Source organism: Vombatus ursinus, unplaced genomic scaffold (genome assembly GCF_900497805.2).
Source record: "Vombatus ursinus unplaced genomic scaffold, bare-nosed wombat genome assembly UNPS02000580.1, whole genome shotgun sequence".
Taxonomy (NCBI): Eukaryota; Metazoa; Chordata; class Mammalia; order Diprotodontia; family Vombatidae; genus Vombatus; species Vombatus ursinus.
Window position 1 is genome coordinate 2440801 of NW_020940358.1, and position 15524 is coordinate 2456324.

A 15524-nucleotide genomic window follows, 5' to 3' on the forward strand; every position below is an offset into this window, starting at 1 on the left:
CACACACACACACACACACACACACACACACACACACACACACACACTCACACTCCATTTTACAACTTTGCCTCAGAATCTATCTTAGGTGATTATCTGGTGTTTGTTTCCAGTTTGAATGAAGTACTGTGTCTGTTTGGCCATTTTCCCTGTTTTCTTTTTTAGATTTGTTAATTTCTTAAGATTCTAGATCTTTGATATTCTCTTTTCAACTCATTCATTCGTTTAACAAACATTTTTCAAGTGTCTGTAATTGTGGTAGACAAACAGTATTCCCTGCCTTCAAAGAATTTATGGCATAGTAAGGAAGATGACATTTAAATCAATGACTACAATACAAGACTGCATGTGATAAAGGCAGTTAAAGAAGGATAAGTAAAGTGCTGTGATAATTTTTAGGAAGAAGAAAGAATTCTTGGCTAGGAGTGAGAGAAATTATTGTTAATAATCAGTATCTTGAGGAGATTCAGAGATACTCTGCCCCCGCCCCCCCCCAATCTACCAAGTCCTGATTATCTGCCCCGGCTTGGGTGGGCTGTACATTCTTTGAATTGATAGCCTAAAGCTGTGGGTGCTCTGCTATAGAGATACTTTCCCTATCCAAGGCTGACCATCTTAGCCCTTCATTTTGATATAGCCTACCTCCAGTCCTGTTAACCAATTAGATTTGAGTGCTGTTTGATGGACCATCTCTTGTCTAAAGGGATAAAAACCTAAAGAAGTAACCATGTGGTCTCTTTGATCAACTGAGAGGATAAGGAGCCATTTTTGTTGATCTCTTACTGGTCGTGATTGATAAAATTGATTATAATTTACCCAAAATTTTGTCTCTTGAAATTATTTTATTCCCCACAGGAGGTGGTAGAAATTAGGAAAGCTGTCATGGATAAAGTGGCATTTGAATTTTGACCTAAGGGATGGCAGGCCTTAATTTGTGATTCTTAAAGGCCTAATTTTGAGTTTGAGTTGTCTTGTTATATACTCTGGGTTTGTTATTAGAACTAGGTCCTATTTTAGTTTCTGAAGAGAGTCATCCCTTACAGATGAAGAGGAAAAACTTTCACATCTCATGTTGGCATTACCAGAGTTGCTGTTCTTGGTCATCTTTACCTTTTTTTTTTTTAATAGTTATCAAAATACACACACACACACACACACACACACATTAAAATTTTATTTATTTATTTTTAGTTTTCAACATTCACTTCCATAAGATTTTGAGTTCCAAATTTTCTCCCCATCTTGCCCCTAATCTGCCCTCCCTTCTATCACCCCCTCATCTCCTTCCCCCTCAATTTTCCTGTAGGGCAGAATAGATTTCTGTACCCCATTGCCTGTATATCTTATTTCCCACTTGTATGTGAAAACATTTTAACATTTGTTTTTAAAACTTTGGGTTCCAAATTCTCTCCTTTGCTCCCTCCTCATCCACCCTCATTGACAAGGCAAGTAGCTCGATACAGGCTGTACATGTGTAGTCGTGCAGAACACTTCCATAGTAGTCATGTTGTGTAAAACTAACTATATTTCCCTTCATTCTGTCTTGCCCTCTGTTCATTCTATTTTCCCTTTTGACCCTGTCCCTCCTCAGAAGTTTTTGCTTCTGATTACCCCTTCCCCAATCTGCCTTCCCTTCCATCCTCTCCCCACTGTCTTATCCTCTTCCCCCCTATTTTCCTGTAGGCTAAGATAGATTTTCATACCCAATTGAGTGTGTATGTTGTTCCCTCCTTAAGCCAAATCTGATGAAAATAAAATTCACTCATTCCCTCTCACCTTCCCCCACTTCCCCTCCACTGTAAAAATTTTTTCTTGTCTGTTTTATGTGAGATAATTTATTCCATTCTACCACTCCCTTTCTCCTTCTCCCAGCATAATCCTCTCTTACCTTTAATTTTATTTTTTAGGTATCACCCCTTCATCTTGAACTCACCCTGTGCCCTCTGTCTGTCTGTCTGTCTGTCTATCTGTCTATCTATCTATCTATCTATCTGTCTATCCATATTTTTTTTTCCTCTGTTCCCTAATACTGACAAAGGTCTCATGAGTTACAAATATCTTTCCATGTAGAAATGTAAACAGTTCAACTTTAATAAGTCCCTTATAATTTCTCGTTCCTGTTTGCCTTTTCACACTTCTCTTGAGTCTTGTATTTGAAAGTCAAATTTTCTATTTAGCTCTGGTCTTTTAATCAAGAATGCTTGAAAGTTCTCTATTTCACTGAATGTCCATTTTTTCCCCTGAAGGATTAAATTTAGTTTTGCTGGGTAGGTGATTCTTGGTTGTAATCCTGTTTCCTTTGACCTGGAATATCATATTCCAAGCTTTCTAGTCCCTCAATGTAAAGTTGCTAAATCTTATGTTATCCTGGTTGTGTTTCCACAATACTTGAATTGTTTCTTTCTGTCTGCTTGCAATATTTTCTCCTTGACCTGAGAACTCTGGCATTTGGCTATATATTCCTAGGAGTTTTCCTTTGGGGATTTCTTTCTAGAGGGGATCAGTGGATTCTTTAAATTTCTATTTTACCCTCTGGTTCTAGAATATCAGGGCAGTTTTCCTTGATAATTTCTTGAAAGATGATGTCTAGACTCTTTTTCTGATCATGGCTTTCAGATAGTCCAGTAATTTTAAAATTATCTCTCTTGGTTCTATTTTTTAGGTCAATTATTTTTCCAGTGAAATATTTCACATTGTCTTCTATTTTTTCATTCTTTTGCTTTTGTTTTACAATGTCTTGATTTCTCACAAAGTCATTAGCTTCCATTTGCTCCATTCTAATTTTTAAGGAAGTATTTTTTTCAGTGAGCTTTTGAACCTCCTTTTCCATTTGGTCAGTTCTGCTTTTGAAGGCATTCTTCTCCTCATTGGCTTTTTTTTTTTTTTTTAAATCTCTTTTGCCATTTGGGTTAGGCTATTTTTTAAGGTGTTACTTTCCTCAGTATTTTTTGGGGGGTCTCCTTTAGCAAGCTGTTGACTTGTTTTTCATGATTTTCTTGCATCACTCTCATTTCTCTTGCCAGTTTTTTCTCTACTTCTCTTACTTACTTCTCAAAATCCTTTTTGAGCTCTTCCATGGCCTGGGACCAAATCATATTTTTCATGGAGATTTTGGGTTGTAGTAGCTTTGACTTTGTTGTCTTCTTCTGGTTGTCTGTTTTGATCTTCTTTGTCACTAAGTAAGATTCTGTGGTCTGACTTTTTTTGTGCAGTATTCTCATGTTGCCAGCCAATTACTTGACTTTTTAACTCTTTGTTAAGGTAGGGGTCTGCTTCCAGTGTGGAGAATGTACTGTCCTGAGTTTTAAGGGTTTTGTGCAGCTGTTTTCAGAGATACTTCTGGGGACATGTAAATTTTCAGTTCTTCCAAGGTGGTATGATCAAGGGTGAGGTGTTTACTCCTTTCCTGACCTGTGTTCTGGTCTATGAGAGACCACAAGCACTCTTTTCTGCCTTAGAACTGTGAGGATTCCCTTTCCACCACCACCACAAGCTCCACCATGCCAGTGCTCCTCCTCACCCCAGGACTGCCACCTAGAACTGTGACCCTGATCCAAGCACAAGCAAAGCAAGAGAATCTTGCCTCAGCACCAGCAAAAGAGATCCCTGCAGTCCCCCTCTGATCAGCTACTTGATTCCCCCTCTGCTATTGGGCTGAGGGCTCTGGAAGCAGCCGCTGCCCTGGGGGCTGCACCAGGACTGGGGCTGGGTCCTAGCTTTTCTCTCACCATGGTCAGACAGACTTTTCCTATTGACCTTCTAAGTTGTCTTTGTCATTTATGGGTTGAGACGTCTGGAAACTGCCACAGCTGTCCGTGATTCAGCCCCCTGAGGGTGCTCCAGGTTTGCTGAGGCCTGGTCTTTGCCTGCTCACCCATGCTGAACTGTGCTCATCTCCCAGCCTGGTGCAATAGACCTTTCCAATCAACCATCCAGGTTGTCTTGGGCTGGAAATTCGTTTTACTCTCTTTTTAGAGAGTAGAATTTGTTGCGCTAGAATTTCTTTAGAGCCATTTTTTACAGGTATTTGAAGGTGTTTGGGGAGAGCTCAAGCAAGTCACTGCTTTTACTCTGCCATCTTGGCTCCACCCCCCCCCCCCCCATATTTACCTTTTCCCTGATGATTTCATCCACTCCCTTGGCTTCAACTATTATGTCTACCTGGGTGACTCCCACATATCTATAGCCATCTCCAAGTTCTAGGCTTGCTTTTCTAAGTGTCTACTGGGTATTTCCATTAAGATGTGCCACTGGTTTTAACTCATGACATTTAAAGTGAATTAATCGTTTTCCCTTCTGCAAACAAAAGGGAAAACAAAATATCCCTGAAAAATGCTCCTCTTACTCTTGACTTGCCCCTTTTAGACATTGATAATCAGGGTTTTTTCAGACCTCAGTCATTTAGACTCCTAGAGAGTCATCCCTTCTCTCTCAAATTCTATCCACTCAGTCACTAAATCTAATTCTTACTACTTCTTCAAACCCCCTTTATTTCTTCTGTCAATCTTTACTCCCATTCCTGCTGCCCTAGGCTGTCATAACAACTTCCTTACTTGTCTCCAGTCTCTTCTCCCAGACCACACCCTATCCCATTGCCAGATTAACTGTGTGGAAGCTCAACTCTTGATTGTAAAAGGCCTTGGCATTCAAAAACTCCCAAAATTTGTCTAAAACTTCCTTTTTTAGTCTCATCTCCTGCTATTCGCCTTCACAAACCTGTGCTTCTGCCAAAGGAGAGTACTTATGAAATTAAACAACCTTCGCTTTTCTTAGTTTTTGTGAGAATGCTTCTGTTTGACTAGAATCTAGCTTTTTTTTCGCAGTTCCACCTATTTAGTTTCTCTTCATATTTTAAGGTCATGTTCAGATTCTAACTCTATGACCCTGAAATCCTCTCTCTTACCTAGCACTATGCATTTCTTTATTGCATCTTCAGTTTATGCTCTGTATTAAAGTTATATGTCCACATGTGGAATTAAACCCTAGCTCTCCTATTCTTTAAGAAGCTTCTTTACAATGTATCATCCTACATAGTTAATATTTGGCTCTTTTTAAAAATGAATTTATTTTGATTTATCAACAGTCACTTCCATAAGCTTTTGGATTTTAAGTTTTTCTCTCCCTCCTTCCCAAAGATGGCATGCAATGTGATATAGGCTCTACATATACATTCCCATTAAACATATTTTCACATTAGTGATGTTGTAAGGAAGAATTAGAACTAATAGAAGGAACCATCAGAAAGAGGAAACGAAACAAAAGAAAAAAATAGCAAATAGTATGCTTCAATCTGCATTCAAACTCCATAGTTCTTTCTTTTTTGTGGATAGCATTTTCCATCATGAGACTTTTGGAGATGTCTTAGATCCTTGCATTGCTGAGAAGAGCTAAATCTATCAACGTTAGTCATTGCACAACATGGCTGTTACTGTGTACAACGTTCTCCTGGTTCTGTTCACTTCACTTAGCATCAGTCCATACAAGTCTTTCCAGGTTTTTCTGAGGTCTGCCTGCTCATCATTTTTAAAAAAAAAATTTTTATTAATTTATTTTGATTTATCAATAATCACTTCCATATGCTTTTGAGTTTAAAATTTTTCTCCGTCTTCCTCCCCACCACTGTCCCCTCCCACCACTCTCCCTAAGACGGTACACAATCTGATACAGGCTATATATATACATTCCTATTAAACATATTTTCAGATTAGTGATTTTTTAAGTAAAAATTAGAACCAATAGGAGGAACCAGCAGAAAGAGGAAACAAAACTCAACAGAAGAGAAAAAAAAAAGCAATTCAAATTCCAAGGTTCTTTCTTTGGATGTGGATAGCATTTTCCATCACAAGGTCTTGGAGATGTCTTAGATCCTTGCATTGCTGAGAAGGGCTAATTCTATCAAAGTTAGTCATCATACAACATGGCTGTTACTGTGTATACCATTCTCCTGGTTCTACTCACTTCACTCAGCATCAGACCATACAAGCCTTTCCAGGTTTTTCTGAAGTCTGCCTGCTTGTCATTTCTTATAGCACAATAGTATTCCATCACATTCATATACCACAACTTGTTTAGCCATTCCTCAATTGATGGGCATCCCCTCAATTTCCAGTTCTTTGCCACCAGAAAAAGAGCTGCCATAAATATTTTTGTACATGTGGGTCCTTTTCCCATTTGTATGATCTTTTTGGGATACAGCCCTAGAAGTGCTATTGCTGCGTCAAATATTTAGCTCTTAATAAACATTTTTTAGTTTTCTTATTTGCTCCATAGTCAATATTTTTGACTATATCTTCAATAGCCCTTAAATCTTAAGATCTTTAAATTTAAGAGTATAATGGAATAGGATATGAGGAATCTATCTGGGGGAATTCCAGTAGTCAGAGAAACTTGAAATCTCTTCCACTTCTCTCTTGCATAGGGTGGAACTTGAATTCTTATTGAGTTATAATATGGCAGCTTACATTGTGCCTTTTGGTTGTGAGAAAGGGTTATGTGAGCAGTTTCTCAAGAAGAGTTGTCTTAATGATTTGTTGGTAAACCCATATTATACTTCAGTATAATAATAAAAATAATAAAAAAAGGTCTATTATGATATTGGTGTCATTATTTATTTCAGCAGGCAGAGTGAAACCCCCTCCATGATGTAGTAGTATGATGTTGAATTCATGTTTTAAAATGAAATATTATACAGCTGTCAATCTTCTGGTGATGAGTCAACGCAAATTTAGCTAAGAAAAGTTCTTGGATAATAAACATAGTCCATCACTGAGCTAAGTACTCAAAGCCTTTCTAGTTTGGACCTATGAGAGTTTATGCTCAGCTGATGCATGGCCTTTGAAAGCTCAGGGTCCCTTTGTCCCTTTCACACTACACCAAGGCATTGGAGGAGTACTATAGTGGCAAAAATCTGTTTTATGCATCATATTTCATATCAAGGGGAAGCCTCAGAGCCATTTGTAGTATTAATACTTTCAATTAATTCATCTTTATTTTTTTCTGGAGGTGTGACATTTTCCTGTTTGCAGATTAAAGAATCAGAAGAAGCCTCAGTCAGAGATCAAGGCAAAATTGTTAATTATCTTTTACCCTCTTTCTTTGGTCCTCTTCCCTGTCAGGTGTCAAGTATCCTCCAGTTATCTTCTTCTACCTGATAAGTACATTTTCAGAAATGGGTGTTTCTGATGTTTTGTGTTACCTTTTTTAGTAGTATTTCTCTATTTTTTTGGAGGTGGGGGGATGACCACAGGGTCTTTTACATAAATGCATAAAAGACTAATGGTAGAATTTTAGGCAATTGTAGTGTATGTATTTTTGGTTAGATTATGAGTATTATACCGTTTATTTGGTTATCTATTCTGAGTGTTTTAAGACTGGTTCTTGCCTCTGTTAAATGCTTGTTATTGTCAGACAAAGGAAATGTATTTAGTAGAATTGTGCAATGCAAGCAGCCGGACTCTTGATATTTAGCTTAGTGCTTTGTTTAAGATTGTTAGACCATATATGTATATGTAGCATTTTCATTTACATTTTGAAAGCTTCCATGTGCTTCTCCATGGTTGTTCTGGAATCCTTGGGCTTAAGAATCCATTTTCCTTGTATCAAGCTAAATTTCCTAAACTACACCTTTTTTTCAGGATTCTAGGTTATAAAGAGAGAGTCCTAGAAAGGCTTTGTTTTCTCTTAGACTATTTTGCAATCTTTCTCATAGGGCAGTATATTTCCCAGAAAGTTGAAAACTCAAGTAACAAAAGAAAATGTATTTTACTGTTCTTTCTCAGGCTTTTGACATTAAGATTTTCTATACCCCCAAACCCAAACCAGCCACCCTCCCCTTCTCACACTAGAACCCAAACCCTTAAGCGAACTAATGAATTTCAAGCTTGTTTTTTGAAATGGTCTTTTTAAGGAATAACAAATGCATGTTGGCATAGAAACTACTGGATCTGATTGAAGCATGTAAATGAAAAGGGAGCTTTTTATTATGTGGACCAGAGAAGCTGGCTAAAATCTTTTATGAGGCAAAGAAAATTATCCAGATGTTTCTTGAATTGGAATGATGTTAACATTTTGTTAAAACTCAGGAAGATATAGAAGAATTATTCTTAAGCTTGCTCTGACTGTTTGCTCTCCATTAAAAAACAAAAAGGAATTCTAGGCTCCTAAGTAGCATTTCAGATTCATTTGGATTTTAGCAATGTCAAATCCTTATAAAGACTCATGAACATGTTTATAGTTTCACTGGTTAGAAGTGTTTCAGAAATTTTTAAGCAATAGTACAAGCTTAGGTTTTGTTTGAAATGGCACCCATAGAATTTAAGAGCTTGGTAATGACAGTTTCATATTTTAGATCAGAAGTAGTTTGGGCAATCGTGAAAACATTCAGTTCTCCTGTCCTGTGCACTGTGCATTGTCTTCCTTTTTCCTTTCGTGCTCAACACGAGTGTAGAGTCTCCAGTAGTCGGCTGCCATTCACTTCCTCCTCGGCTTCCTAGCACAACTGCCGAGCCATGAGCTGTTTGAAGCTGTGGAGCATTGTGAGGGCGCTCCTTCTGAGCATGCTCCTCTGCCCCCAGTGTGGGTTGGAACTCATGGACACACTAGTAGGCCTCTGGAATCCTGGACGAAAATCTCCTAGGGCATTCTCCTACACACTAGCCTGTGACAGGTATGGTTCTTACCAGTCGTCACTTAGGGGAGTTGACTGCTAATTTTTAAGCACTATGGAATTTCCTGCAGGCTGTTAAGGGGGGAGGTGGTGGGGCATGCTTTCCTGAATTCAATGGTTTTACAGCACAGTTTCTCACAGGTACTGTATGTATTCTTTGGTAGGCCGGGCTGGCATTCCTTTGGAGGTGAACCTCTGCACTTTATAGTTGGGCTGTAAAGTACCATTTCTAAAGTGGGATCTCTCTTTTTGATGTTGTTGGAACTCTCTCCCATCCCTTAACTTGTCATTTTAGAATAGAAAGATAATGGTCTACTTTTTAGTTTAGAGTTTTAATCATTTGAATTAAGTTCTGTCAACTATCTTCTCTTCCCCTCCAAAGGAAAAAAATGTTGTTTCATTTAATCAAATGTTTAGGTTAAAAAACAAAGAAAGCCATAACAAGCTGTTTTCTAATAATATAGAATGTGCTTTTAGAGATTCAATATGAGGATAAATTAGCTGTTACTTTTTATTTGGGAGAAATTATTTTTGAAGGGAACATTTTTTTGGAGATTTGCTTTTTGTACCTCTCTTCCCCCCCCAAGAAGTTGATCACCTTGGCTGTTATAAATACTTAATTTTTTAGTGGATCTATTTTACTTTTTCTCCCTTTTCTTCTAAAAGTTGCTTTGGAAGACTATGAACCTTTAGAGTGGGAAAAATAGCTGATTACTTCAAACCAATGCTGTGATTTTGCAGTACACTTATTTTCTTGTTGGTTCCAGGAAAGAGTTCACTGAAAGATACTTTTACTATAAGGTGACCCTCATTTTATTGCAAAATTTAATCGATCTACCTTTCATATTTACTTAGATTTGGAAGGGTATTGTTAAGTTTGGGAAGACCCAGGCTACTTTGAAGTGTGTGTTGGAATTTTTTAAAAAAGAGTTTCAAAGAAAAAGTACTTGTTTACAACCTCATAATAATGAACCATTGTGTGTGTGTGTGAGAGTGTTTGTGTGTGTGTGTGAGACAGAGAGAGAGAGAGAAAGAGAGAGTTTTTTTAGAAAAGCCTTACTAAGAAAAAAGGACTTCAGTTTTAGATTGGCACATTGTTTAACACACAAAAATTATATGGCAAAAATACCTTGGTGCAGTGGCTTTGGAAGACCTTAAATATTCTTATTGCTAAAGCAGAGGTTCTGAAAAGAATTTTTAGAGGAAGTATTAAAGTGAAAGTTCTTTTACATGATGTATACATTCTTGAATATCCTTTTGAAAACAATTTGTGGTGATGGGATGGGGAAAGGAGGAGCACCGACAGAGGCTGTTCTTGGACCTAGTGCATGCACCATGGTAGAGTTTGAGAGTGAAGCAAAACCTGAGAAGTCAGATTGCAAATATATTGTGAAAGTGCTGTGTTAGGTGCCTTTTGTTTTATAGACTCTTTGTAAAAGAGCTTCTGGAAGAGGTTATTTTATATCAACTAATTGATTAAAGAACATTTCCCTGGATATTCTATTACTCTAAGGCCAGAGTGCAGAGCCTGGAAGAGCTTTGTGTGGCCTTCTTTTCTATTCATTAACCCTGTCATCTTTTTTCCCTCGCATGTCTTTTATGTTTTCACCTTCACATCTGCAGGTATTTTTATATTCCTAAAGCACTGTTTAAGAAAAATATAATTGTTCAATGGAACATTTATCTTTTTAATATGCTTGGAAAACTAGTTTTGTGGGTAAAATGAGACTGAAGGTTTTCTTAGTGGACTCCTGTGGTAAGAGTGAGAATAGATTTAGCAAATGTCTTACCAAGAGTGAACAGGAAATGAAAATTTTGGGAAGTGTTCCAGTTTGCCAGAGGAAGTTTGATATGCCCTAAGAAAATGATCCACTGTGCAGAGGGCAAGATGTCTGAACTGTGTATTGACCCAAAAACCTAAATCTTTCAGCCTAGATGTATCCCTAATGTAAGGTAATGTGAAATAGGATTTTGTGACCTGTAGTAGTTTTCCCACTTCTGTTGTACTTTATGTGATCATGTCAAAAGAAGTTATGTTATAAAGATGTATGTCTACTTTAACTGAAAGCAGAATTAGTTTTCATTACTATTATATCATTCAAATACATAGATTTATTATATTGCATTTTAGCATTTTAATAACAGTGGATATGAATTCATGACTTGTTTGCCAACATGTCCTGAGAGTTTTAAAAAATGTAGCCTTGTAAAAGAAAAGTTTAAATTTTCTCAAACAGCCATAACCCTTTTCTCTTACCAGAGAAATTCTTTCTCCTATCAACTTGAGATTTAATTAGAGAAGGAACAAAAGAAAATGTCTCTTTTAAGAAAGGTGATCAGGTGAAGGCCTTGTGTTTTGTGGGATTGTTCTATGCTCCAAACTAAGGAAAGCAGTAGGAGATTGAGTTGCGTCCATCATTGCAGTCAGCTTGCTTCATAAATATGTGGTGTCAGCATTTCTCTAGACTTGAACATGTGAGTTATTCTTTCTGTAAAGAAATATAAGATTTCTATATGCTGTTATTTAAAAACCATTTTTCTTTTGGTAGCATCTGAGGTTTTGCTTTTGGTTCTCTAGGAAATCCTTGTTTGTGACATCCTGGCATTCTTCTTTGAAATGATGATTAGTTGTACAGCATGCACTTAAAATAAAGGCAAATAAAACCTTATTCACACTGCAGTAAATGGAAAACACCAATGTTTGCTTATGTTAGATTTCTTGGCTTTTAAAAAAAATTAATCTTTTAGAAATTTTCTCACAAGCAAAAAATCTTATGGAGCTATGTATACTTATTGGCATCTAAACACATAACTTTTTAATGTTTTTCTAAACAATTTTGGCCTTTAGGTATTTCTGTCAGGATGCTTTATGTCTGAATAGTAGCATTAAATGTAGATTTTCCTATTATAAATGTCTGTTAGAATAGCATAATATGTCACAAATACTTGTATGTGTATTGAAGAATTGTTGCTTAATAATTCTTTGGTATATTCATGATCTGTATAAACATTTGGGAGGGTCATTTGTAGAATTCTATAGTAGTGGTATAGGAATTTCATAACTAAGGCATAGCTAACTGATATCTCTCAAAAGCAGTATAAAATGGAGCCTTTATTCCCATGAAGCTTTTCTGTCATTTTGTATGCATCAGAAACTGCTGAAACCTGCTACACATATACCAGAGGTGTTTGTTCGCTTGTTGATGCACTCTCTTCTGAAAGCTGAAGAGACAATGGTGACTTAACGTGAAGTGAAGTTTGCTGGGTAATCCACATTATTTAATTTAACTTGTCTGAGAAAAATTTACTATGTAGACTGCAGGAAAAAAATTTCATGGCTATCCTGTAGGTTTTTTTTCAGGATGCTTGGTGCAAAGCAATACTATTTTCTGTTGTTCTGAGTCTGTAATTGAATCTCAAGACTGAGGTAATCACTAGCTACTGATAGAGATTATGAACTTCCAAAAATTAAAGGCAGTCTAGTACAAATATATGTTTAATGTTCAGGCATCAGCACCAATTTGGAAAATCCAGTGAACACAGAGATAGTTATATTTAGATCTAAACTGTTTAATGTGTTTTGACAGATATCAGTGGTCTATCTTCAGTTTTCTTCTGTAGTACAGGAATAGCTGTTTGAAAATTGAAAAACTGTGGTTTAGCAAAGGCAAATCATGCTTTCAGTATCTTAAATGATTGTACTATCTCTTTGTTCCTAATTTTAGCCTGAAGCCCAGGAGGCCCTGGAAGGGAAGGTTTCAAGTTCCTTGCTTTTAAATAAAAACCCTTGAATACTTCTTTCAACCCCAGTGATGGTATATGAATTAGGTGACAAGGGGGAAGGGAACAGGAGAACAGAAAGGGATATTTTCTTGGGCTGATACCTATCCATTTTAGAGGAAATTTTTCCGAAATGTATTGTACCCTTACCGGAGTCCATTCCTTCTTAATCTGATCTAATGATAACTCAAGGTTATCATCATCATGAACATTATTATTATTATCATACAACGGTATTCTTAGGATCTTTCAGGTATATATAGGGTCCTACATTAAATGCCACTCTACTAAATTATGCTTTTTTTTAGTTCACTCTGCTTTTTTTTTTTAAATAACTGAAGCCTGTCTGTCCTTTCCTGTGCTTTATAGAGTTTAGGAGAGAAGTTAGGACTGAAATTAGAGGAGATATGGGAGCTACATAGAAATAAATGATAGTTAAAGTTATGGGAGTGAATGAGATTGGTAAGATAGAGAAAAGAGAGAAGAGGAAGAGGTCAAGGACAGAACATTGGGAAATACCTGCATATAGGAGGAAGGAGGAAGATGTACTAGTTTAATAGACTAAGGAGAAGGTGTTTATATAGGTAGTATAAGAACCAGAAAAGTACACTGTTGCTTGGAATCCAAGAGAGGGGAGGATATCCAGAAACAGAAGATGATCCACAGTGTTGAGTTCTGCAGAAAGATAAAGGATAATGAGAACTGATAAAAAGATGATTAGATTTGGCTAGTAAGAAATTAGTGGAGTCCATGGAACAGTTTCATTCAAGTTCAAGCCAGATTTTAAGAGAATTGTGGAGGAAGTGAATGGCAAGACATTGAGTATAGATTGTTGTTTCTAGAAGTATGGCAGTAGGGGTTGAGAAGTATTGGATTGATATAACTTAGAAGGATGTCAGGAGAGAGGTTTTATTGGGGTTCTCTGAGCATGTTTATTACAGTGAAGGAACTAGTACTGATGGATAGGAAAGACACGGGATAATAGTGTTGGATCCTGGAGAAAAGAGGGACAGATGGAGTCAAGGGCACAAGACAAGGAGGGGAAGATTGTTTTGTTTTGTTTTGTTTTTGAGAACTGGGGAAAGGAAGCAGAGTTGGGTGGAAATGGAAATTTTGAGGTATGGAAGAACTGAGAAAAATAAAGGCTCATGAGGGATATCTTGGTTATTTTCATGAAAGTAGGAGGCAAGGCAAATTCCTGAGAGAGATTTTTGTGTCTGTATCATTCCAGTTGTCTGATTTTCTGCTATATTCTTCCTTGGGTTTAATTATTTCTCTTTCTATTATATGGAACTTTGCTGGTCTTTCTGAGGGTATATACTCAGGATGGCATGCATGCCCAGACTAAGGCAAGCAGTTGTAAAGAAACAATAAAAATTTATAGAGATAGATTCATAACGCCTTACAGGTTTTCCTGGGAAGACATGACTTGACCTGAGTTTTCTTTTGTAATCTGTGTTGGTACAATAAGTTTATATATATATTTTTTACAGTTTTGCAGTACTACCTATCAGGAATATTTAAGTCAAAGAAATCTGATGAGAAAACTTGTATCTCTCAGCAAAGACCTGATGTTTTATCTTAAATTTATTTCTATTGGAAAGGTATTGTAAATATTGTACCCAAGATACCTAATTAATCTAACTGGAGATTTCAGCATACCCTTATGTACAAACTAACAGATTGTAATACTTAAATACTCAACTAGATCTTATCTCATCTACTTCTGTGTATCCTCTAACAATGCTGATCACAATTCATCCTGTGTGCCCTCTGTCTATATCTTTCTATGAGTTCATTACAGGGAATCCAGCTGATGTGATGTACTATAGATCTTCCTGTTTTCTTCTGAATGAAAAAAAATATATATATATAATACATAATTATATATTGTATATATGTTATATGTTATTTATTACATTATACACACATGTATATATAAATAAATTTTTTTCATCTTTAGTATATCAATGGAGTGCTGAAATTGTTTACGTGTCATCTATTACCACATGACCAAACTGTCCTTTTTTTTCCTGTTATACATTTTGATAGCATCTTGTACTCCTTTTGTTCTAGGTTCTTTATTTGTTGTATGTTGCAGCTTATGCCCAGCGTACACCTCCCATTACCTTCTTTGTAATGTTAATTTTCACTTCTTGCTGACTGTTGTGTTCTCTGCCTTGCAGCTATATAACATCTGTAGAATATTTGTATTAAAAAGATGTCTTTGTTTCTGGAGAAGCTTTAAGGTCATTAAAAGGGCTTTACAATTTTATGAAGGCATTTTAGCTCCTGTTTAATTTGAGCCCAACTCATACATTTTGTACTATGTGTCCTATGTGTGCATACTGAGGGATGAGATGATTTCTATACATTGTCTGTCTAATAGAATTCCATAATCTAGGCACTAATATATAATAACAGTAACTAGCATTTAGATAGCTTTTTAGTTTTGCAAAGGGCTTTACAAATATCTCTTTTTATCCTCACAGCATGCCTGTGAGGTAGGTACTATTGTTATCATCATCACCATTTTACAGATGAGGAATGACATGTTTATTCATTGATCTTTCCTTTATCAGGACAAACACAGATCAGTACACATCTCTTCCAGGAGGTTTCAGTGTACTGGGGTTAGATCAGCCAGCATGATGTCATCCCTAAACAGGAGTATCTAGAGGACCTCCTATCCTTGGAGAATATATTTTCAATATGGAATTTGTATGAGATCTTCTCCATGACAAGGGTGAATGCCTTTGACAAGCTTATGTCTCCCTGTTTTATGAACTAATGAACTAATGTTTATGTTCAGAGGTTATCTCTGAACAAGGTTATCTCTGTTGTCACAGTAAATTTCAAAATTTGAATGTTTTTGATGTGTGGATGAGATAGAGCATTTATCAAATGCTTACCATGTGCCTACATTGTACTGAGTACTGGAAGTACAAGAAAACAAGAACGTCCCTACCCTCAAGGAGCTTACATTGTAGTAGTAGAGAAAAAAACACAAGTGGCAACTGGAAAGCAGGGATGCGGTAGGGATGTTGAGTGGATTTAAGAGAGAAAATGTTTAGACATC

The 15524-nt window shown here is 36.6% G+C and overlaps 1 protein-coding gene across 4 annotated transcripts in view; it reads left to right on the top strand.

Annotated features, from left to right (window-relative positions):
• The window catches only part of EHMT1 (euchromatic histone lysine methyltransferase 1), a 293851-nt gene that overhangs the window by 74649 nt on the left and 203678 nt on the right, over nt 1-15524 (top strand). The window contains exon 1 of one of the 4 annotated variants that reach the window (XM_027849538.1): nt 8568-8665. The exons of the other annotated variants lie outside the window; for them this stretch is intronic. The gene's annotated coding sequence lies outside the window, so the exon portion shown is untranslated. Of the gene's footprint in view, nt 1-8567; nt 8666-15524 lie in introns of those variants that run through there. 4 annotated transcript variants of the gene reach the window in all.